This window comes from Rhinoraja longicauda, chromosome 23 (assembly GCF_053455715.1).
Source record: "Rhinoraja longicauda isolate Sanriku21f chromosome 23, sRhiLon1.1, whole genome shotgun sequence".
NCBI lineage: Eukaryota > Metazoa > Chordata > Chondrichthyes > Rajiformes > Arhynchobatidae > Rhinoraja > Rhinoraja longicauda.
The window spans coordinates 10,390,208-10,413,427 of NC_135975.1; the positions used below are offsets into that span (position 1 = coordinate 10,390,208).

Genomic DNA, 23,220 nt, shown 5'->3' on the forward strand with positions numbered 1-23,220 from the left:
ATTGATAAACCTTCATTAACTAGAGGTATTAGGGGATGTGAATTCCAGACACAGCAGTTAGATTAGCTATGATTAGACTTAGAAATTGTACAAGATGTCCGGGATGAATGGACTATTCCTAATCCCATGAGTGAACTGAATACAATACAGGTAACACTAAGTCTTTGTGTGTCCAATTCCATTAGGAATAATGACAATGTAAGCATGCTGTGCAGAAACACACATTTAGGTAGAAGAAAAGGTGCTTATATTTATGTAGTACCTTTGATAACCCTGATTGTCAATTACAAATCCATCCAAATTTCTGTTTGATTTTGGTCACTGTCATATTGCAGAGCAACCATCTCAAGAACAGTAATCTCCCAAAAGGGCAATCTCGTAAACTGTTACTTAATGATTTGGCTATTTAATGATTTGGCTAGAGGTTAGGGCAGGAGGTGATGACGTCCTTTGCTGTGTCTCATCTAAAAGGCATCTCATGCTGTCCCTCTGCCCTTGATCCACAGTGGTCCATGTGCTTAAGATCTTCTCCTGTAGGCCAGGGAGTTCCAGGATTTTGATTCAACATTGATGAAATCAGTAGCATATGTCAAACGAGGATAGTGAGGCACTCTCAGGGAGAGGTTGGAGGTGGTACATACCTAGGAATGGTAATGGAGTCATACGGAGTATTTAAAACATAGAAAAGTACACTTCACGGAACAGGCCCTTCGGCCCACAATGTCTGTGCCAAACATGATGCTGAACAGAACTAATCTCATCTGCCCACACATGTTCTATACCTCTCCATTCCCCGCACATCCATGTTCCCCCCTGGAAACCCCTTAAACGCACTATCATTTCTGCCTCCACCATTACTCCAGCAGTGCTTCCAGACACCCACAACCCTCTGTAAAAAAACTTGCCCTGTATATCTGTTAAGCTTTGCCCCTTTCACCATGAAGTTATGCCCTCTAGTCTTTAGCATTTCGACCGTGGGAAAAAGGATCTGACTGTCTACCCCTATCTTTACCTCTTATGATTTTATATACTTCTATCAAGTCTCCCCTCAGCATCAGACACTACAGAGAAAACAATCCAAGTTTGTCCTACCTCTCCTTACAGCCAACACCCTCTAATCCAGGCAGCATATATCTTTTTCTCTCTGTTGTTCATTTGTGTGATGTGCTCATTCTTTGTCCATCCCGTATTGCCCTTGAGAGGACAATGGTAATGTATTTTTGAATCACTGCAGTCGATGTGTCTGGATTTTGACCCAGTAACAATGATGGATTCGTCACGTATTTAAACTTCATGTTGGTGGATGGTTTGGGGAGGGCATTTGAAAATCTTTAGTTTTGGAAGCCTGCTAAAGAAGTCTTGGTAAGTTGCTGTAGTTTATCTTCTGTATGGTCCAACCTGCTGTGGAAAGAGTGAATGTGTGAAGTGGTGTTTGGGTGACAATCAAGAGAAATTGATTGTCCAAAAATATATTGAATTTTCCAACCATCGTGGGAGATGCATTCAGGAGACACAAAGCACTATGGATGTTGGAATCCTGTGTAAAACATAAAGTGGTGGAGCAACTCAGCGAGTCAGGCAGCATCTGTGGAAGGAATGGATAGGCGATGTTTTGGGCCAGGACCCTTCTTCAGACTGTCAACGTTCTGAATAAAGTCTTGTAGATGACATGGATTTTGGTGAGGCAGGGGGTGAACATCTCTATAACTTCCCTGGCAGCCACACTTTCTATTTGGCTGGCCCATTAATTTTATGGCCAATGTTAATCCTGCTAATTGCGGTATCTGGTGATGATGGTAATGCCTTTGAATAGCAAAGAGAGATGGTTACACTGTTAATGAAAAGGAACTCCAGATGCTAGTTTATATTAAAGATGGACACAAAATGCTGGAGTAATGCTCAGCAAATCTGCATGTCAGGGAGCATCTCTGGAGAAAATGGATGGGTGATGTTTCGGGCCGGGACCCTTCTTCAGACTGATTATGGGGAGGGGGGGGGGGGGGGGTGGGAGGGGAGTGGACTGTAAGCAAGAGCCTGACCCAAAACGTCACCTATTCATTTTCATCAGAGATGCTGTCCGACCCGCTGAGTTACTCCAACATTTTGTGTCTATCTTTTGTTACATTGTACATGCTTTTGCCTGTCAGTATGGTGGCATAAAGGACTATGCCAGATGTTTCCTGGTTAGTCAGTGGGACAGATTTTTCAACTTTGGCACAAGCCCCTGATGTCCATGAGCAGGACTCTGTAAAGTTGCAGAGTTAAACAGCCTGATTGTGCCTTTGTTTTTATCCTAATTCCAACCTAGATCACAACTGACTGATCTTTAATGTTTGGTTTGATTGTTCTTTTCTATCAGATCACAACAACCTAGACACCAGCAGTGGCCCATTGCTTTCAGTTAGTGCAGATGGTGAGGAGGAGGTAGCTTGGATTGTGAAAATGTGAGGAGGACAAGATATTCATTAAGTGTTCAGTCCATTGATGCTGCACCTCCTCGGGAGCTCAGTAAAGCCTGAATAATGAAGCAGTCTCACCTTTTGCCAATGGTCCAAAGAGAGCCACTGTTGAGGTGACCCGTGGGTCAGTGTACTCCATACTCTGGAAATAAGAACGCTCTGGAGGTCAGATGCCTATTATCGGTTTAAACATTTTATAAGGTTTTAATTATTTTAAATAGCTTTTGCCTAAGATCACCAGAGCCATTTAGAAACAGTTGGAAGGCCTTTCGAAGCTGGAAGCTGGAAGTGACATAGCTGTAAAAGGAAATCCCCATCGTGGCAATGAGGTGGAGAATGATCTTGAAGCATGAGATGGTTCAAGCACAATCCAGCTCAATAATCGACGGTTTCACTCAGCGTTTGCACTCGGTCCACCAAGGCCTACTGGATCTCCCAGTTGCTATCCATTTTAACTCCCCTTCCCATTCCCACACTGACCTTTTTTGTGCTGGGCCTTCTCCATTGCCAGAGTGAGGCCACACACAACCCAGAGGAACAACACCTCATATTCCGCTTGGGCAGCTTACAACCCAACGGTATGAACATTGAATTCCCCAATTTTAGGTAACTACCAACCCCCTCTCACCCCCTGCCTTCTTCCACCCCCTCTCCCCTGTGCCCCACCTATTTCTCCCCTCCCTCTCCTCATCCACCTACATTCCTTCCTCTAGTTTCACATTTCGCAGCCCTTCATTCCTTTAGCATCTCACCTTCTGTCTTTTCATCTCTGGCTAACCCTCCCCCTCCACCACAGTCAGTCTGAAGAAGTATCCCAACCCAAAGCCTCACCTACCCATGTTTTCCAGAGACGCTGCTTGACCCACCCCCCACCCCCCATCCCATGTTACTCAAGCTATCTGCATCTTATTTTGTAATTTTGCAAGCCAGCACCCGTAGTTGCTTGTTTCCACACTCTCATACATCTTGTTCAGAACAACCACATCAGCATCGAAAAGAATGATGGTTAATTGATTGCCCTTCACTGGCTGTTGCTGCAAATGTAGCCAGAGCTCTGGTTGTTCAACCATGTTAGAGACACCTGCGTTTCAGTCAGGGTGTTCTTGCTGAAACCTCCCACACATTGCAGTCATCCCTGTAACCACACAGCAGCCAAGGGCCATTCTGCCAGCCGCTGTCAAATTTACCAAAGCAATTCACCCTGACACTCAGTGAGCTCTCAGCTCTTCTAAGATCGCAGGCTTTCCCATGACTTGCACACTTTGTGGCCATCAGGTGACCAGAGTTGTCTGCTGACAATACAGCTTCCGATTTGCCAATAGACACAAAAAAAAGCATACACGGAATGAAAACTGTGTGGCTTATTGAAATAAAATGGAGTAGACTGTTGTGCTGAATCGTTTCTACATTTGGCTGGATCAATCTGCAAAGTTCTGCACTCGTCACTTTGGTGGGTCTCAATATTTATGGTGGCCTGGTGATTGTGGAGCTCAACCCTTGTTGCATTGTCGGATGATGCACTGCTGAAGGGCAGGTGGAGGAGGGACAGAAGGAGGAAGAATAGGAAGAGGGGAAGGTAACAATGACACCTCCTTTATGGGCTGCCTATGAACAACTTATCCAGCTGCTGCACCAATAAAACACAAGCTGACTGTCCCAACCCTGCCCCATATATCTAGTGCAGCCAATAACACCATCCACCATCATTGTGCAAAACATTCTCAACACAAAGCAGATACTTCAAACTAAAATTATATATTGAAGCAAAGGTTTAAATGTTAACTCCCTTACATCTTCTCTTTGTGTCTTGGCCAGTTCTCATGCAGTGCTTCATGGCTGGTGGTGGGCTGCTGACTCTCAGTGGAGATTTCCTAAAGCCTTGGTTTCTTGCAGCTCAAAGCTCATAAAATGCTACTTTGGACCATAGCATCTAGAAACAACAGTCTAGCTAGCGAACTAGCAGGCAACAGCAAGGACGTTGGCAGAGTAACACTGGTGCAACCAAGAATGTTGTCATGCTAAGATGACACCAGATTGATGTTCCCAGTACCACCATCTTTGTTTCAAGGTGGTGTCTCACCAATCCCAGTAAGCTTTGAGGCACAGATCTCCCTCCAAATTCCTTTGTCCAACACTGAAGTTAACTGTCTGTCCTTGCATGGCCACACTTTCAGCTTGGACAACAGAAACATAACCTCCACTCCATCACCTACAGTAGACGTTGGGTGGTTTCTGCCTGTGTTACAATGGAAGTTGAGAGATCACCTGTCATACCCTGCACGCTGCTTGTGTTTACAAACTATCCAGAGTATTGATTGCCACTTCTGCATTAGAAAGGATGGGAAACTCCATGTACTGCTCCATCTCTGGTCCATCTCTGGTCCATGTCCGGCACGGTAGCACAGCGGTAGAGTTGCTGCTTTACAGCGAATGCAGCGCCGGAGACTCGGGTTCGATCCTGACTACGGGTGCTGCACTGTAAGGAGTTTGTACGTTCTCCCCGTGACCTGCGTGGGTTTTCTCCGAGATCTCCGGTTTCCCTCCCACACTCCAAAGACGTACAGGTATGTAGGTTAATTGGCTGGGTAAAATGTAAAAATTGTCCCTAGTGGGGTTGTAGGATAGTGTTAATGTGTGGGGATCGCTGGGCGGCACGGACTTGGAGGGCCGAAAAGGCCTGTTTGCGGCTGTATATATATGATATGATGATGATAAGACAGGTGTGGAACTCTCCTCCCCCCTCACAGCACACACAGACCTCCTGGCAAACCTGCAATGCACCCAACATTACATGTTACATAAGCATCCGGCTTTTGCTGGAGATTGCCTCAGTGAAGTCCTCATCAAAGTCCTTTGTAACAGAAGCTGTGTTCAATCCTACCGCAAGGGAGCTGACACCCTACAATATTCTTGGCCTCTTTCCTGGTGGAATCTACTTGTAACTGTTCTGCCTCCAGAATCACCTCTACTCTGTGAACAAAACCGGTATCTGAGCTGGTGACTGAGAATGTTAAATTGAGTGACCACAAAAGTTCATCTTCCCTCATCTTCACTCACTGTTGATTCTTCTCTCTCGGCCTGACCAGTTTTCTCTCTGCAGGGAGGATGCTACAAGGGAGGGGTTGTGAGACGAGCTGGAGAGAATGAGAGAAACATCCTCTGCAGCAGGTGAAACCTAGGACCCGGAGAGTGGGGTGTGAGGAGGAGGTACAAGAAAATGGTGATCCTTACTTGTCTCAGCCTCCTCACTGGTCAGAGACATGGTGCTAACCATTGACAGGGACTGCTATCTCCTCAATGGTGATGAATGTTTTCACATGTCATCTGTCCTCCCTCTCCTGCCATTTTACTGCTGATTGTCTTGTTTGATTTTCTTATTCAGAATTTGTATTGTGGGCGCCATTGGCTTGGGCCAGAATTTGTTGGGTGTCTCTACTTTTGAGATAGTGGCAGAGATTCACCTTCTTGAACTGCTTCTATTGAAGGCATTCCAACACTGCTGTGACAGGGAAGGTGATGTATTTCAAAGCCGGCTCAGTGTTTGACGGTGGGGATCCTGTTGCCAGGGTTCCATGTGTCTGCTGCTCTTTTTCCTTCGGTGGTAGAGGTCATAGGTTTGTGAGGTGATGTTGGATATTTTGAATGAATGAACGAATAAATGACGAAGGAACAAGTACTTTATTGTCACGTGTGACAGGTCACAAGGATATTCTTTGTTTTGCATACCCAAGGTATACAAAGAGTTGCCACATAAAGGGCGCCAACAAGGTTACAAAGCATCCCGCACCAGGTCCTTTGTTCTCCCCCCCCCCACCCCACATGGTGGTTCCCCCCATGCCAGGTCCTCCTTTGTTCTTTGGTGAGGAGCTACTGTCCCTATTACATGTGGCACATTCTGTACCAATAGTGGAGGAGACAATCGGGTGGTAGAAGGAGTGCCTGTTAAGCAAGGTGTATTGCCCTAAATGGTGTTGATCATCGTTGAAGAGGGAGGAGTGCACATTGGAAAATGCTGTAGACATGTTTGGTGATGTAGTGACTGAATACTGGCAAGACAGTGGGTACACACACTAAAATGTGTGAATGTTAAATATGTGTACTGATTGTTGGATATTGTTGTTGATTGTTGAACAAGGCATTGTGTGAAGCCATTGGAGCAGATAGGATCATATTCAATTGAAGATACTTCACCGACCTTTTCTTATTGTGTGAGGTAATTGAAAATTTTGCCTGGGTCTTGGAGCTTGACTTCAGGCATTAGTTCTGACAGCCAACAACACCCACTTTGCAGTGTAGACCTGGAGGGCATGATGGCCAGCTGTGGAAACAGATATGTCTCTGACTAGGCTGCTGCTTCACCAAACTAACTCTCCTTCAGTATAACTCTCTATCTACCTGGCTCATCTTTAATGTGGCACACCCCTGCTGGTGCTTCTGGAGAGCCAACGTTATTGCCAAGCCGTATCTGGGCTGCATGCAGAAGGCTATTTTGCTTGCCCGCTGCACCCTGGGGTCCAGCTCTCTGATCTGCGTGGTGAATGGTCCTGAGCTGGTGCAATAGGACTCCCATACCCACATGGCGGGTGGTGCATACATGGAATGAGCTGCCAGAGAAAGTGGTAGAGGCAGGGGATAATTGCAATATTTAAAAGCCATTTGGACAGGTTAATGAATAAAATAAGTTCAGAAGGATATGGGCCAAACGCAAACAACCTTAGTCAGCATGATGAGTTGGGCCAAAAGGCTGTATAACTCGAAGATAGACACAAAATGATGGAGTAACTCAGCTCAGGACCGGCAGCATCTCTGGAAACAGAAATAGAGAAGGCTTCTTCGGCAACATGCAGTATATAATGAGGCATGTGAATCGTTTGCATCCAACACAGACCAGGTGGCAATACCTTTAATGGCTAATAATATTTTTGCGCTTGAAGGCTTTGCTGAAGATGCACTGCCACTCAATGCTATGGTGAGAAAAAGTAAGAAAGCAACAAAGAAATTAGCGAATAAGTGTACTGCACAGTGTAGAAGTGTGCTGCAACTCTGTAGAAAATTAAAGGTAGCTCATTCACAGAGGTAGTCAGAGTTGAAAGAATATTCCAACTCACAGCTGTTTGATGAAGCCAACAGAAATCAGTGGTTACTTAATTTAATGGAAAGATTTAAATGCTTTGTAAATTTTAGAAACTATTAGGTAGTGCATCCAGAGATGGGTTCTTGAGTAATCTGAGAGTTAAAATGATTTAATTAATCCAATTGTGCATTCGATGCAAAAAGTCTCTTGTTTGATTTGGTGCTCCATGCAAAGCCTGCTGGGGGATCCAGATGCGACAGACAGTCTATAGTCAAAGGATAACATCTAATGATGGACCCCACCTTCCACTTCAATAGCCTTCACATTCAATTAATCATCTTCCATGAGTTTTGCAACCCTCAATGAAATGCCATCACCTTACACATCTTTTTTTCTCTCTTACACTTTCAGCATTTTGAAGGGATTACTCCTTTTCCATCTCTCTGCCGCACTCTTCCATCTCCATTTTGCACTGTATTCCAACATAAGCGCAGGAGATAAAATAGCAGTCATTTTACTGCCTCTTTCGTCACCATCTTCTTCTGTAGAGTCCAAACAGTCCTTCCAATTGAAGCTACATTTCACTTACACTTTTCACAAACAAATGTACTTAGGAGAAACCCAATGCAGATTGAGATACCACTTGCAAAGTACCCAAATTCAATCTCTAGGAATGAACCTGAGCTCAATTCTAGTCATCCCGGAGGAAGGTTTCTGTAACAGTTATTTGTGAAACTAAATATGGCAGCAGCATAGATCTGGGTGCAACATCCGCACAGAGATGAAGTATTTCTCCAAAAAAGACATTAAAAAGGAATTTATACCATATAACAACCACTACAGATGGTTTAGAATTCACATTTTGTAACACATATGTTACAAGTAACTGTCAGTCAAGAGGGGTGTAAGATCACATTCAGATTGATGGAAAAGCACCAGGCTTGTAGGTTGACAAGTTGTGACTATTCCATTATTGGAAAGGAGCTATACAACGAGCACAGTCTTCTAGCCTTTGTAGGAAATAGGTGATTTTAGGAGTTATTCCGTTTTGAATGTCAAGAGACAGATATAATGGCTTGTTTGGAGCAACATCTCATGTTTCTTTACCTGTAATTGAAGAAGACTAGTAATGATAAAGGGCGAAAATTGGTTAACAATATGAGGAGCAAAGAGGTCCTTCTGCAGTTGTACAGAGCCCCAGTGAGACTGCACCTGGAGTACTGTGTGCAGTTTTGGTCTCCAAATTTGAGGAAGGATATTCTTGCTATTGAGGGCGTGCAGTGTAGGTTTACTAGGTTAATTCCCGGAATGGCGGGACTGTCATATGTTGAAAGACTGGAGCGACTAGGCTTGTATACACTGGAATTTAGAAGGATGAGGGGGGATCTTATCAAAACGTATAAGATTATTAAGGGGTTGGACACGTTAGAGGCAAGAAACATGTTCCCAATGTTGGGGGAGTCCAGAACCAGGGGCTACAGTTTAAGAATAAGGGGTAGGCCATTTAGAACGGAGATGAGGAAAAACTTTTTTCAGTCAGAGAGTTGTGAATCTGTGGAATTCTCTGCCTCAGAAGGCAGTGGAGGCCAATTCTCTGAATGCATTCAAGAGAGAGCTGGATAGAGCTCTTAAGGATAGCGGAGTCAGGGGGTATGGGGAGAAGGCAGGAACGGGGTACTGATTGAGAATGATCAGCCATGCTGGCTCGAAGGGCCGAATGGCCTACTCCTGCACCTATTGTCTATTGTCTATTGTTGATAGGGCAGAAACATTTACCGTACGAGGAGAAGCGCTGTCCCGGTTATCACGTGAATCTCGTACTGTTAGTTTACACCTGTTTCACTGCAGCTTCTGGATGGATGGTTCCCAGTAGCAGCCACTGAGGTTGCTCAGTTGGGTTCCTTTGAGAACTCAGTTGACCTCTTTGAGTGGATGCACCATTCTGGACAAGTGTTTAAATAAAGCACTTCATCCATGTTCTCATCGCAGGCTTGAATTATAAACTAGCCAAGATGTAAATATCAAGTCATTATTCCAAGTGTTTTCAAGAAAATGATTGTAGAAGCACTCCACACTGAAAATATTTGAAGTGTCAACACTGTCAGAAGTTTTGTGATTTGGCCAGCAATTAATAACGAGTTGAAGAAAGTTGTGTCCGTGTATACACTGGAATTTAGAAGGATGAGGGGGGATCTTATTGAAACATATAAGATAATTAGGGGATTGGACACATTAGAGGCAGGAAACATGTTCCCAATGTTGGGGGAGTCCAGAACAAGGGGCCACAGTTTAAGAATAAGGGGTAGGCCATTTAGAACGGAGTTGAGGAAGAACTTTTTCAGTCAGAGAGTGGTGAAGGTGTGGAATTCTCTGCCTCAGAAGGCAGTGGAGGCCAGTTCGTTGGATGCTTTCAAGAGAGAGCTGGATAGAGCTCTTAAGGATAGCGGAGTGAGGGGGTATGGGGAGAAGGCAGGAACGGGGTACTGATTGAGAGTGATCAGCCATGATCACATTGAATGGCGGTGCTGGCTCGAAGGGCTGAATGGCCTACTCCTGCACCTATTGTCTATTGTCTATTGTCTATTGAAAAAGGTCTTTGATAATGTTGGCTGGTTTCCCAAAACAGAATGAAATGCAGATGGAGTTGATGCTGGAGAGATTAGTCTGTGTGGTGGACTGGGCTACATCCACAACTCTCTGCAATTTCTTTGGGCAGATCTATCCCCAAACCAAGCTGTAAAGCATCACAATGTTTTCTATGGTGCATAGGTAGAAGTTGATAAGTGTTATTGGCAACATGCCGAACTTTCTTAGTCTTTTGATGAAGTAGAGGCGTTGATGCGCTTTTTTGGCTGTAGCTTCAATGCGGTTGGCTGTTGTTGCATGAGAAGTTTCCAGACGCAGCAAATATGATAAATCCTCAGATAATTTGCTTTGGTGATGTTGGTATAAACTGCATATCGATCGGGGTTTGAAGTGCCATGACGTTCAACTGCAAGGGCAAAGACACCCTCAGATTAATTTAGCTCTGAACTGGAGTACCAGTCCCAATTAATATTACTGATGAATTACAAGAATAAAAGACAACTGAAATAACCAAAGAGAATAGGAAAATAAAACAGAAACTGAAGACTGGTAAAGATGTAGATCGTCAACAGAACTGCAAGTGTTGTCACAAATGAAAGATACAAAATACTACTTAGTCAAAAGGTATTGGTTTAAAAAACATTTTATTGCTGACATATTATTTGATATGTTGATGGTTTGGTGGTTGTTATAAGACATAACAGAGAAGCATAGATGAACAATAGAGACATCTGACCTCAAATTCTGCCATGGAACTAATGAGATGAGGAAATCTGGTCTGTGTGCAATTCCAGAAGTGGTTATCAATGTAGTTGAGTCTTAAATATTCTCCAAAATGGCCAAGCCTGGAATAAGATAATTGCAGTTCCCAACGCAAAGGTAAACGTCATTCGGCTCTGCTGTATCCACGGATGCTGCAATATGCTTGCAAATGTGGTGATTCTCAGACATTAACTTGGTATGGCCAAATTCTCATCAGATAAAAGTAAAGCCTACAGTACCTGGTATAATGTTTGGCTGGTGCCATCATGGGGAATTTATGCTGCACTCTCCTCTCATTTTTCCCAGCTCTAATGAGCGTATTCTGAACTTCCAACAACAGCAATATGCTGTTTTGCTTTTAAATAAGGGGGACCAAAATTAATAACCAGTATTCTAGATGTGTTCTCATTAGTGCCTTCTACAGTTGCAGTAGTACGTCCTGGCTTTTCTACTCCAACCCCCTTAAAATAAAAGCCAGTACTCTCAGCCTTTGTGATTACCTGCTGTACCTGAATGCTAGCTTTGTGTGTTTAATGAACAAGAGCCCCCAAGTGCCTTTGTGCTGCGATGTACTGCAGTCTCCCTTCATTTAAATAATCTGTTTAACAATTTCCCTTCCAGAGTGAGTAACTTCTCATTTTTCCGCATTACTCTCCACTTGCCAACTTTTTACCCACTCACTTAATCCATCGGTATAACTATAAACTATAAACTATATCCTTCTCACAGCTTGACTTTCCCCTTCCTCTTGTATTCTCTGCAAATTTGGCCACAGTACAGTATATTTGCTTCCTTCCTCTACGTCTATTATAAGCAGCTGTGGTCCCAGTATTGGCCCCTGCAACACTGTACTAGTTCAAGGTTGCCAAATTGAGAATGACCCCTTATTCTACCGGCTAACTTTTTATAGTTCATGAACAAGGATATGAATGCCCACAGCATTCTGTAATCAACCTCCATTTAAGAACCAAGTACATGAGAAATAAAAACACTTGTAGCCTCGTCATGCTTACTCCACCATTTATTAAAATGATAGATGATCTTCCACCTCAATACCATTTCTCTGAACAATCCCCTTGTCATTGATTTGCCTAACATCCAGATATATTTTGAATGAATTCTAAGACTGGACCTCCATTGTGCTCTGGGGTAGAAAATGCCAAAGTGTGTGAAGAAATATCTCCACTCACTCCTCTATCACCTATTCTTTATTCCACGACTATGTGCCCAGCGTTTAGTCTCCTGACCTGGAGAAACTTTCACATACATTCACCACACCCATTCAAACACTCTGCTTTTCTGTTCAATGCACCTCATATGCACCTCATATTCTTTCACATTATATTTCGTCTGCCATGGTCTCACCTAGTCATTCAGCCTCTTTATATCCTCCTCCATGCTCACAGTCCCACCTAGTCTAATATCATCGGCAACTGCAGAAATGTAACATTTGATCCCCACAATCAAATTAGTCATAATTGTTCACAGAGATCATGAATAGTTGGGATGCAAACACTGAATCTGGAATAATATGATTACAGCCTGCCAACCTGAGAAAGGAACGTTTATTCTGGTCTGAAGAAGGGTCTCGACCCGAAACGTCACCCATTCCTTCTCTCCAGAGATGCTGCCTCTCCTGCTGAGTTACTCCAGCATTTTGTGCTTATCTTTGGTTTAAAACAGCATCTGCAGTTCCTTCCTACACATTTATTCCCACTCTTTAGTATGCTGTCTGATAATCAGTTCCCAATCCATGTCTCTCCACATAGTTTAACTGTTGTAACCAACCTCTTAAGTCTGACCTTATCAAAAAAATCATAAAAATACAAATATACCACATCCTCGATCTATTCTGCAAATTTCCATGCGGGCCTCAACTCAATCCTATTATTCCATTTGAATTTAAGGATGCCTGCCATTCAATATGATCATAGCTCATGTGTGCTGGCTCCAACCCCTTTTCTGTACCAGTTCCACAAAATGCTCAATTCTTCGATCTCCACCTAATATATATCTAATTACTTGGCCATCACCACCCTCCAGGGAAGAATTCTGGAGGTTCACCATCCTCTGAGGGAAGACATTTCCCTGCATCTCAATGTTAATTGACCAGCCCCTTACTTTGTAGTTGTGTCCCCTTGTTCGTGACACTCCCACTAGTGAAAACATTTCAAAATCTACCCGGTCCAGCCCCCTTATGATCTCATATGTTTGAATAAGGTTACCCTTCATTCTGCCAAATGTCAAGGAATACAGGCCTAAACTGTTGATAGGATAACCATCTCATTCCAGAATCTGTAAAATCAAGAATAAAACCTTTACCATCGTTGTGGTTACAACATAATGATTTCTCTGCATTGTATGTCTGCAAACTAGTACTTGTAATGCTGCTTTAACTAAGGAGATGATAATTTCATACATGTAGCTGGCTCATAGTAGCCTTCCAGTTGGTCCCACTGTTAGGCTGTATCTTTTTAATGCAAGACTCTCAAGTTGCGGGCAAATGCTTTTAATATATAGAAGACTCCTCCAAATGAGAGTTTGCTCAGAACTCACACTTATCATTTCACGTACATATAGATTGCCAAGTTCCAGTGGGAATCATTTGCACTGACTGAAGGCAGCCATTAACTGCTCACAGAGAGAGTATTGGCTGCTGTTAGTCATCTGACCCTGGTGACTCCATTCTGCTGGCTGAAATACCTGGGAAATCAGAGTTACGACATGCAAGGAGTTGTTTGTGGATCTGTCGGCCTTTCATTGTAGAAAGAAAACATCAGTTTAACTCTTTGTGCACCATGAATGAAAGAATCAGCTTTGGACTGATCTTTTGCAAGCCGTAACAGACTACCCTCCTCTTTCTTTCAGAGGGAATTGCTGAACTCGACCCACTTCATCCTGATCTGCCTTGGCCTAATTTTCGCAATCAATTTTCGTCTCTTCAGATGTTGTTCCCTCTTCCAAAATGGAGAACAGGAGGCAGAAGGCAAAAGGAAGCCAGTAAGTAAAAGCAAATGATGATTGCTATTGGTGTTGAATTATAGATTTAGCTTCATTAGTTAAAACGAAACAAAAACATATATAGTGTGAAATGTAGAAGAATTGATGTAACATATAGCACGAGCTTACAACAACTCCAAAAAGTGGGATGGCAGGACTTTCTTCTGAAGAAAGACTGGGTAGACTCGGCTTGTACTCGCTGGAATTTAGAAGATTGAGGGGGGATCTTATAGAAACTTACAAAATTCTTAAGGGGTTGGACAGACTAGATGCAGGAAGATTGTTCCCGATGTTGTGGAAGTCCAGAACAAGGGGTCACAGTTTAAGGATAAGGGGGAAGTCTTTTAGGACCGAGATGAAAAAGTGTTTTTCACACAGAGAGTGGTGAATCTGTGGAATTCTCTGCCACAGAAGGTAGTTGAGGCCAGTTCATTGGCTATATTTAAGAGGGAGTTAGATGTGGCCCTTGTGGCTAAAGGGATCAGGGGGTATGGAGAGAAGGCAGGTACAGGATACTGAGTTGGATGATCAGCCATGATCATATTGAATAGGTGCAGGCTCGAAGGGCCGAATGGCCTACTCCTGCACCTATTTTCTATGTTTCTATGTTTCTATTTAATCACTATTGAAATGTCAGAAATATAGTCAACAATATGAGAACAGTAAAAATTGGACAAGATACAGGGAGATGTACTGAGGTGACATGGAATTTCCATTGGGGATAACCCTGTATCTCAGAGTCTGGCCAATTTCATGATTCGCCTCAGGAGGCACGACCACCTGGGTCATTCTGGGTCATAATATTGCTCCCCAACTCTGGGCTGCAAGTAGTGTTTGGAGAAAAAACTCTACAGGGGAAATCTCAAAATACCGTGTTGCCTGCACAGCCTGACAGGTAGCCCACTTCTACCCTGCCACTGACTTTTATGCAGCAGGACGCTCACAGAGACATTAGGTTTTTATGCTCATTTCTGTGTGTACAAAGATGAAGGAGCTTACTGTTGTATTGATTTATCACCCAAGCTGACCCATCAGCTTTCCTTTGGGGCAGTTATTATGCACAGGTCTCTGATGTGTGCGAGACTCCTGATGGGTACCCGTAAAAGGGACCACATCACCCCGATTCTGGCCTCTCTCCACTGGCTCCTTGTACGGTACAGAATCAACTTCAAGCTCCTCCTATTCACGTATAAAGCCCTAAATGGACATTCCCCCCCCCCCCCCCCACATCAAAAATCTTCTAACCCCCCTCTCTAACTCCAGGTCCCTCAGGTCGGCCGATTTGGGGCTACTCACTATCCCGCGGTCTAGGCTTAAGCTCAGGGGTGACCACGCTTTTGCGGTTGCAGCTCCTAGACTGTGGAACAGCATCCCTCTCCCCATCAGAACTGCCCCCTCCATCGACTCCTTTAAGTCCAGGCTCAAAACCTATTTCTACTCCCTAGCGTTTGAGGCTCATTGAGGAGGCGCTGTGAACTGTTTGCGTGCTACTGTATGTTTCATTTTTTTCCTTAGTACCTAATCAGATGTACAGCACTTTGGTCAACATGGGTTGTTTTTAAATGTGCTATACAAATAAAATTGACTTGACTTGATGTCATTCTCCACTGTGCCCACGGCAATGAATGCAGTGGTGGTCCATTGGATTTAGATAGACTTGTGGACAGATGCCAGAAGCCAAGGAACATGGAGTTTGGCCCAAGCTGGAGTGTTAGCTGAAGTACCTCAAGCAATGCAAACTGTCCAGTAATAAAGTGGCCACATAAACCCTGCAGATGCATTACATTGATCAAGGGACGTGTTTCCCTCTAATCTACCATGTTGTTCTTTAAGAGGAAGATGATATTTCTTATTCAGTGAGAGCCCCAGATTCTGAAGGCAAGCTTGGAGTGTCACATGAGGGCAGTCTGTCATCTCGGGAAGCTTCCAATGTATGCAAGTTCATATACATGCTCCGTCTGAAACATTATTTCCTTCATGTGACATTTGTACTACCTGAAAAGATTTAGAGGCAAAGAAATTCAGATGTGAAAGTGAATTTGACTACTATGGGCTGAGCAGTCCAGACAGAATGTGTGGGTGCATCCCTGATCCCCAGAAGTTCACAATTCTCTTGTCACTGCTGCTCAGTTCAGTTCAGTTCAGTTCAGTTTAGATTATTGTAACGTGTACCGAGGTACAGTGAAAAACTTTTGATGTGTGCTATCCAGTCAGTAGATAGACAATACATGATTACAATCGAGCCATCTACAGTGTATAGTTACATGATAAGGGAATAAGGGTTTGTGCAAGGTAAAGCCAGCAAAGTCCGATCAAGGATAGTCCGAGGGTCACCAAAGAGGTAGATAGTAGTTCAGCACTGCTCTCTGGTTGTGGTAGGATGATTTATTTGCCTGATAACAGCTGGGAAGAAACCTTGAATCAGGAGGTGTGCGTTTTTTAGACAGACTGTAGACATACTGTTGTGTGGAGAAATGGGTATAGAGGTGTAGATCTCTGGAACACTCGGAAGATTAGTATCAACAGAAGTGAACCCATATTCTCCTTCCTTGACCATGTCAATGCAGCACATCCATTTGCGCCAAAACACACATTCTCCTCAAAAACATGTTATATTTCAGAATGCCTCCAAATGGTCAGGTTTAATATGTTACGAATGCCTAGATTTCATTTGAATGAGACCGAACTTCTTAGCAGGATTAAATTTCAATGATTTCAGTCATGTCATGGTAATTGTCTAATTGAGAAATAGAGCACACTGCAGGCCCATTGGCCTACCATGTCCATGCTGACAATCAAATACCTACTGTATCTACATTAAACCCATCTACTAGCATTTCGTCCATAGCCTTTTATGTCGTGGCAATTCAAATACTCATCTCGGTATTTCTTAAATGTTGTGAGAATACCTCTCTACACCACACTCAAGCAGTGCGTTCCAGATTACCAATACTCCCTGGGGAAATAAGTTCCTCTTCAGATCGACCCTAAACGTCTTAACCCTTATCCAATACCAGTACCATCTAGAATTCATCACTTCTGTTAAGGGGGAAAGTTTCTACTGTGAATCCACTCTGTGCACCTCACAATTCTGTAGATCTCCATCAAGTCCCCCATCGGCCTGTACTGTTCCAAGAAAAACAAACCCAATCTATCCAATCTCTCTCCCCAACTGAAACACTGGCAAAGGGCTAACAAGTGTAGCATTGGCTGTGCCCCGTACCCTAGTCACAGTGACAAATATCAGGACCTTCTTCAACCAGAATTCAACCTCCTGCAGCAGAATGGGAAGTAAATGTTGATTGTAGGAGTGGCCCATTGAATTGCACAGCTGCTGTAAACCCAATGAAAATATAATTCCCCGTGAGTGGCCTTTCTGAAAAGGAAAATGTGATCCGGTTTCGCTCTGACATGTGCAAAAGAATAATTAAACAATGAATGAAATCACTCACCCCTTGCACAAGGTTCGTGCCTGGTGTCTGAAGGTGCACTTGATGACTAGTAGTCGAGGGTCAAATATCTTAAAATGTACAATATTCAGAGATTAACTACCGTTGGGTTGTTTTTATCCCAAAAATGGATACTTTATTAGTGCCATATTTAAGCATTAAAAGCCACACAATCATCATCTCGGCACTTATGTGACCCTCGACTATAGTCCTCGGTCTCCTTCCTCGTTCTTCCACTATCCTATTACCTTTACATCACAAAGGTATTTATTCACAAAATGCATTTCTACACTACCTTTACATCACAGTCACATACACTGTCATTCCCATTATCCACCTGACTCTAGTCAGATCCTTCAACCAACACTGTCCAATCACCCCATCCCAACACTTCTAGAAAACCTTAGCCTCTAGATGCATAGCTCTTCAGTGATCTGGAATTTGAACTGCGATCCCCAAACAATGTTAGCGAACGGTTTATCATCACAAATCCACTATATTGTTTCTCCTTGTGGATCACTTGGAAACACCCTGCCCCACCTCCAATACCTCTCCTACAGGCCAGCTAAGCCAGTTCACTCAAAGGGACCATCATAAAGCGCCCATGCCAAGGTGGTAACAGGGAACCACGGCAGTCCATCTCACACTAAACAGCCCTGTTGGCTTGCACAGCACTTGCATTGCCCGACCTGCCACTCAATGCAATTCCAATATCCTCCACTAGATGGAAGAAGTCAAGACCGAAGCACCAACCTCCCTTTCACTGCAAGTGTGGCAAAGGAAGTATGAGGTGGTAGAGTAGCCCTTTAAATACAGTGCAGCTGTAGAAAATGGAGGAAAGTAATTGCTTGGTTCTCTGTGAGTGCTAAGTTAAATGGGCTTTTGCATGATAATGTCACTTCTTGCAACTTGTACAAGCTAAATATCTGGTGTACACTGGCATGCAGAGAGAATGGAAATGTCTGGACAGATTTTGAAAACAACTCAAATAGTGACAGCATAAAAATAATGAAATGCAATTTCACAGCACTTTTCCAGATAACATTTTTCATTTCCTATTTATGTTGTCTAATTTATAGGTCACACTGTGAAGTAATCCACTTCTACATTTGTTCCCTAATGGTCTTATATTTCTATCCTTCAGTGCAGACAATAGGTTTAAAGCGGGCTGGTTCTACGTAAGCACAGACTGGCTTTAAAATAAGAGGTCACCCAAATAAGATAGAGATAAGAAGATTTTTTTCAGAGAGTCCCAAGTCTTTGGAAATCTCTTCCTGAAAGGGCAGTGAAATACGTTCCTCCATTTTCTACAGCTGCACTGTATTTAAAGGGCTACTCTACCACCTCATACCTCCTTTGCCACACTTGCAGTGAAAGGGAGGTTGGTGCTTCGGTCTCTGAATGTGTTTAAAGGCAGAGATAAGTAGATTTTTTATTTACGCAAAGGAAGAAAATATTGCTGGGGATAGGTAGGGTTATGGCGTACAAGTTGAGTCATAGCATGGTGAATGTCTCAGTACAATTAGATTTCAGTCATGGCTTAGTGAGTGTGTCAGAGCAGTTTGACTTCAGTTATGACGGAGTCAATACTCCAGTACGGTTTGATTACATGACGACATTGTAAATGCCTCAGGGTGGTTAGACATCAGTCACGTCATAGTAACTGTGAATGATTAGATTTCTGTCGTATCAAAGTGAATGTCTCGGCATGGTTAGATTTCAGTTGCGTTGTCGTGAGTGTCTGTGCATGGTTAGATTTCTGTGATGTCATTGCAAATGACTCAGCATTGGCTGGCTTCAGTAGCAGTGGGGGAATGTCACTGTTGCAGTTATATCACCGTGACTGTGTCAGAGCAGTTGAATACAGACATGATGTCGTATAAGATGCAGCATGCTTAGATTTCATTCACATCATAATGAATGTGCCTGCGTCAATAGATTTTAGTCCAGTCATTGTGAGTGCCCCGGACCAATTGCATTTTATTTGTGTGGTATCACGATCTCCATAGAGTTTGATTTTAGAAGTTTTATTTTTAATGTCTCAGTGTGGCTAGATTTCAGTCATGCCAAGATTATTGGAGCAATCTGGTTGGATTACACTTGATATCATTGTGAATGTCTCATCATGGTTAGATTTCAGCGTGACATACTAAATGGCTCAGGAAGATTTGATATTAGTGAGATATCCACAGAGTAGATTTAGTTGTGTCATGATTGTTTCAATGTAGTTCCATTTTAGCCAAGCCATAACGAATATCTCCATGTGCCAGATTTCATGAGCATCAGTGAGACTATATTTCTGTCCAAGCATAGAGAATGCCTCTGAATGCTTAGGTTTAGTTGTTCAGCATTCTTAGATTTTAGTTGAACCATAGAGAAAGTCATAGCGTGTGTAGATTTTAATGGTGTTATAGTGAATATCACTATAGAGCAAAGAAACAGGACTTAGAGTTATTGAGCCATAGAGTCATACAGCATTGAAGCAGGCTCTTTGGCTCAACTGATCCATGCTGACCATGATGGCCGATCTGAGCCAGTTATATTTGACTGCGTTTAACCCATATTCCTCCAAACCCATCTTTACTGATCTTATTTATCAAAATTTATTCCATGGCCTTCTATACCTTGTAGATTCTATTGTTATCTTGATAATTATTAAGCGTGAGACTTGCTCCATCACACACTCAGGCAATGGGTTCTTATTCCAACTGGATGAAAAAGTTCCTCTTTAGATCCTCACTAAACCCCTTATCCATTACTGTAAACCTATGCCCTGTGCTTTTAATAATCTCTGCTATGGGGGAAAAGTTTCCTGCTGTCAATCCAACCTATGCTGCTCATAGTTTTAGACATCTCCATCAGGTCTTCATCAGCTTGTTCTGCTTCAAGGAAAATAAACCACATTTATCCAGTGTCTTCCTATAACTGAAACATCCCAGGCAATATTCTCGTGACTCTCCTCTGCACCCCTTTCAGTACAATTATATTCTTCCTCCAGTGTGCAACCAGAACTGACCTGCTGAGGCCTAAGTAATATTCCATACAGTTGTATGATCTCCTCACAGCTCGTATATGCCATGGTTAATGAAAACAAGTATAGCACAGGCCTTCTTCACTGCCTGATGTATATGTGTTGCCACCTTCAAGGCTCCTTGGACTTTTATACCGTGGCCCCTCCGATACTTAATACACCCCAGGATCCTTCCATTCTTTGTGAATGTCCTACACATATTACTTTTCCTGAAATGCTTTGGTTTGTGCTTATCAGGATTAAATTCTTCAGCCATTATTCTGCCCATCTTACCAGCAAATCGATTTCATCTCACAACAGTTTGATTTCAATGCAATGAGTGTTTCCTTTTGGTTAGATTTCAATTGTGTTTTAGTGAACACTTTTGTGATCTTCATTTAGAGAATGATTAAAATACAGAGCTCACTAGCACTGTAAAAAATTCAGATGTAAAGCATAAATGCATCTTAAAGTGAAGCTGGATAGGTTTGCAGGGGTGAAGGGAGCTTAAATATTAGATGCTGGGGTTAGATGAAGAAAGCTGGGTTGACTCATGGGGAGCATAAATCTTAAAGGTACCGGTTTATGTTTGATAAAAATTTAGTTTGGCATTATCAGTTAGTCATTACACATCTGACTATTCAAGTTTCCACTCAACAGTTGTAAAAGATGTTTGTAGCAAAAAACATGGTTTTGTATAGAGACTAGATTAGTTATAAGCCACACCAGGATCCTTTCACATGCTAGGAGTAAGATGGTGTACATCAGTGCTGATACAGGTCTGTTTCACAGCACAGGCAGTATGGGAACGGCAAGCAAACTATGGCATCTTCAGAAAGTGGTGAATACAATATTGTTACAGTTAGGCTAAACCTAGTTATTGGACTTATTTACAAACAAAGTGACTACATGGAGGCAGAAAGCTTTTTGGATTTTAGATACAGATTGGGAACAAGTCTGCACTGACCAGCGATCCCCCCCATGCACTAGCACTATCCTACACACCAGGGACAGTTTACAATTTACAGAAGCCTATTCACCTACAAACCTGCACGTCTTTGGAGTGTGGGAGGAAATCAGAGCACCCAGAGAAAACCCATGTGGTCACAGGAAGAATGTACAAAATCTGTACAGACAGCACGCAAAGTCAGGATTGAACCGGGTCTCTGGTGCTGTAAGGCAGCAACTCTCACTGTGCCACCTTGGTGCCCCATTGTGTGCTACCATGGGCACAGATGGCAAACAAGGTGGAATCACCTTAAAATAGATAAATAAATGCTCTTTGAAAGAACACCGTTCGATAACCTATAAGGTTTTTCAAAGGGATCGATAGATTTTGAACTTGGATTAATTGGGGATTGGACAGGAAATGACAGATGGGGTCTAATATTGAAGAACAAAGCAGGCATGACAGACCATACAACCACTCTTGCTAAGACCACACCCTTGCTAATGCTACTTTGCATGTGTACATGCGGTCACCAACTATATGGCACATGTATGTGATTGTTGTCCGAATGTGCCATTTTCCCCATAGACAGAAATGAACTGTGGTTGAACAGTTCATGTAAAAATCCTTTTTGCATTGCAACTGCCAATGCAAAGACTTCAACATGGCTTGCTTAGTGTTTGTCAATATTGTAATTGGAATTGAAGTCTGCTTGACCAAATCCGCACACAATTTATTTCATCTGACCATAATACAAACAGCCTGGAATAAATTTTTGAATTCAGTGTTGGTATTCTTTGTGCCTTGGACTAAACTGCTCTGTCGACTGCTTTAAAGGGTAGTGTCAGCCGACAATCAGTGTTCTTGTCACAGCCTGTTTATCAGCCGGTGGTGAATCCCTCCACACTTTCACGCTGTTCCCCCAAGAGTGTGAAGATAAGAATAAAAACAACAACTTCCTGGCAGGAGCAGAACACGAGGGAGGGTGGTGTACTGAGCAGGACAATTACCCGCCCACACCAACATGCGTGACTCTCTGCCGAGTCTGGAATCACGCTCAGCACCCTGAACATCTGCTGAGGTCAGGTAACCAAGAATAGCAAAGGATTTACAGGGAGTGGAGCCTTCTCTTAAAGCTGTTCTCCTTGTTCTGACAGGCCTCAGTCTTGCAGTGGGAACTTGTGTTAGGCAGAATGTTCCAAGGAGTAATTATTTCGTATTATAATTTTGCTGGAGGTCATTTTATGTTTTATTTAATCCTCTCTCTTGAGTGCTGCCATTTACAGTCGGAATCCTCACCGTATTTATATTTCAAGGAGTTTGAAGAGGAGACATACACAAACGGGGGTGAAACATTCAAGTCTGCTCTGTTATTTAGTTATGACGTGCTTGGCCCTTATCTCAATTCTATTATCTATTTTGGTTTCTTCACCCTTAACATTCTTGTCGAATAAAAAATCTCTAGTCTAAGTTTTGAGATTTTCAATTATCTTCCTCCAACTGCAGCAGTTATTTGTTTATTTGTTAATTTATTTAGAGCACAGATGCAGATTACTTCTTGGGTTTTTGCAGGGAAGGGTCTAATTTAATACATTTTGCAGGGAAGGGTCTAAATGACCAGGGTCTAATTTAATGCTGACAGAATTGCAGAGAGGTTACTGTGTGGTGGCACACCATTCACTCTTTGTGCTGGCTCGGTCGGTGCAAGAGCAATCCAGTTATTCCCTCTACCAGTCCTCTATCCATTGCCCTTACATCTACTTATCCAGTCCCCTTCTGAATATTATGTAGAATCTATGTATCATCTGCATCTTCTCCTTCATTCCAGTTCATGACTACTTGTTAGTTGTAAGCATTTTCACACAATCACATTTAGTTCCTTTGCCAATCGGGTTGGAAACAGAGAGGAATTTGGGGAATTGGCTGTGGTG

General features: G+C 42.9%; 1 long non-coding RNA gene across 1 annotated transcript in view; it reads left to right on the forward strand.

The window, feature by feature from the left end:
* The window catches only part of LOC144605078 (uncharacterized), a 39,236-nt gene that overhangs the window by 9,000 nt on the left and 7,016 nt on the right, over window positions 1–23,220 (forward strand). Inside the window, exon 3 of the long non-coding RNA XR_013548809.1 lies at window positions 13,750–13,881. This is a non-coding gene — a long non-coding RNA (uncharacterized LOC144605078). The remainder of the gene's footprint in view (window positions 1–13,749; window positions 13,882–23,220) is intronic.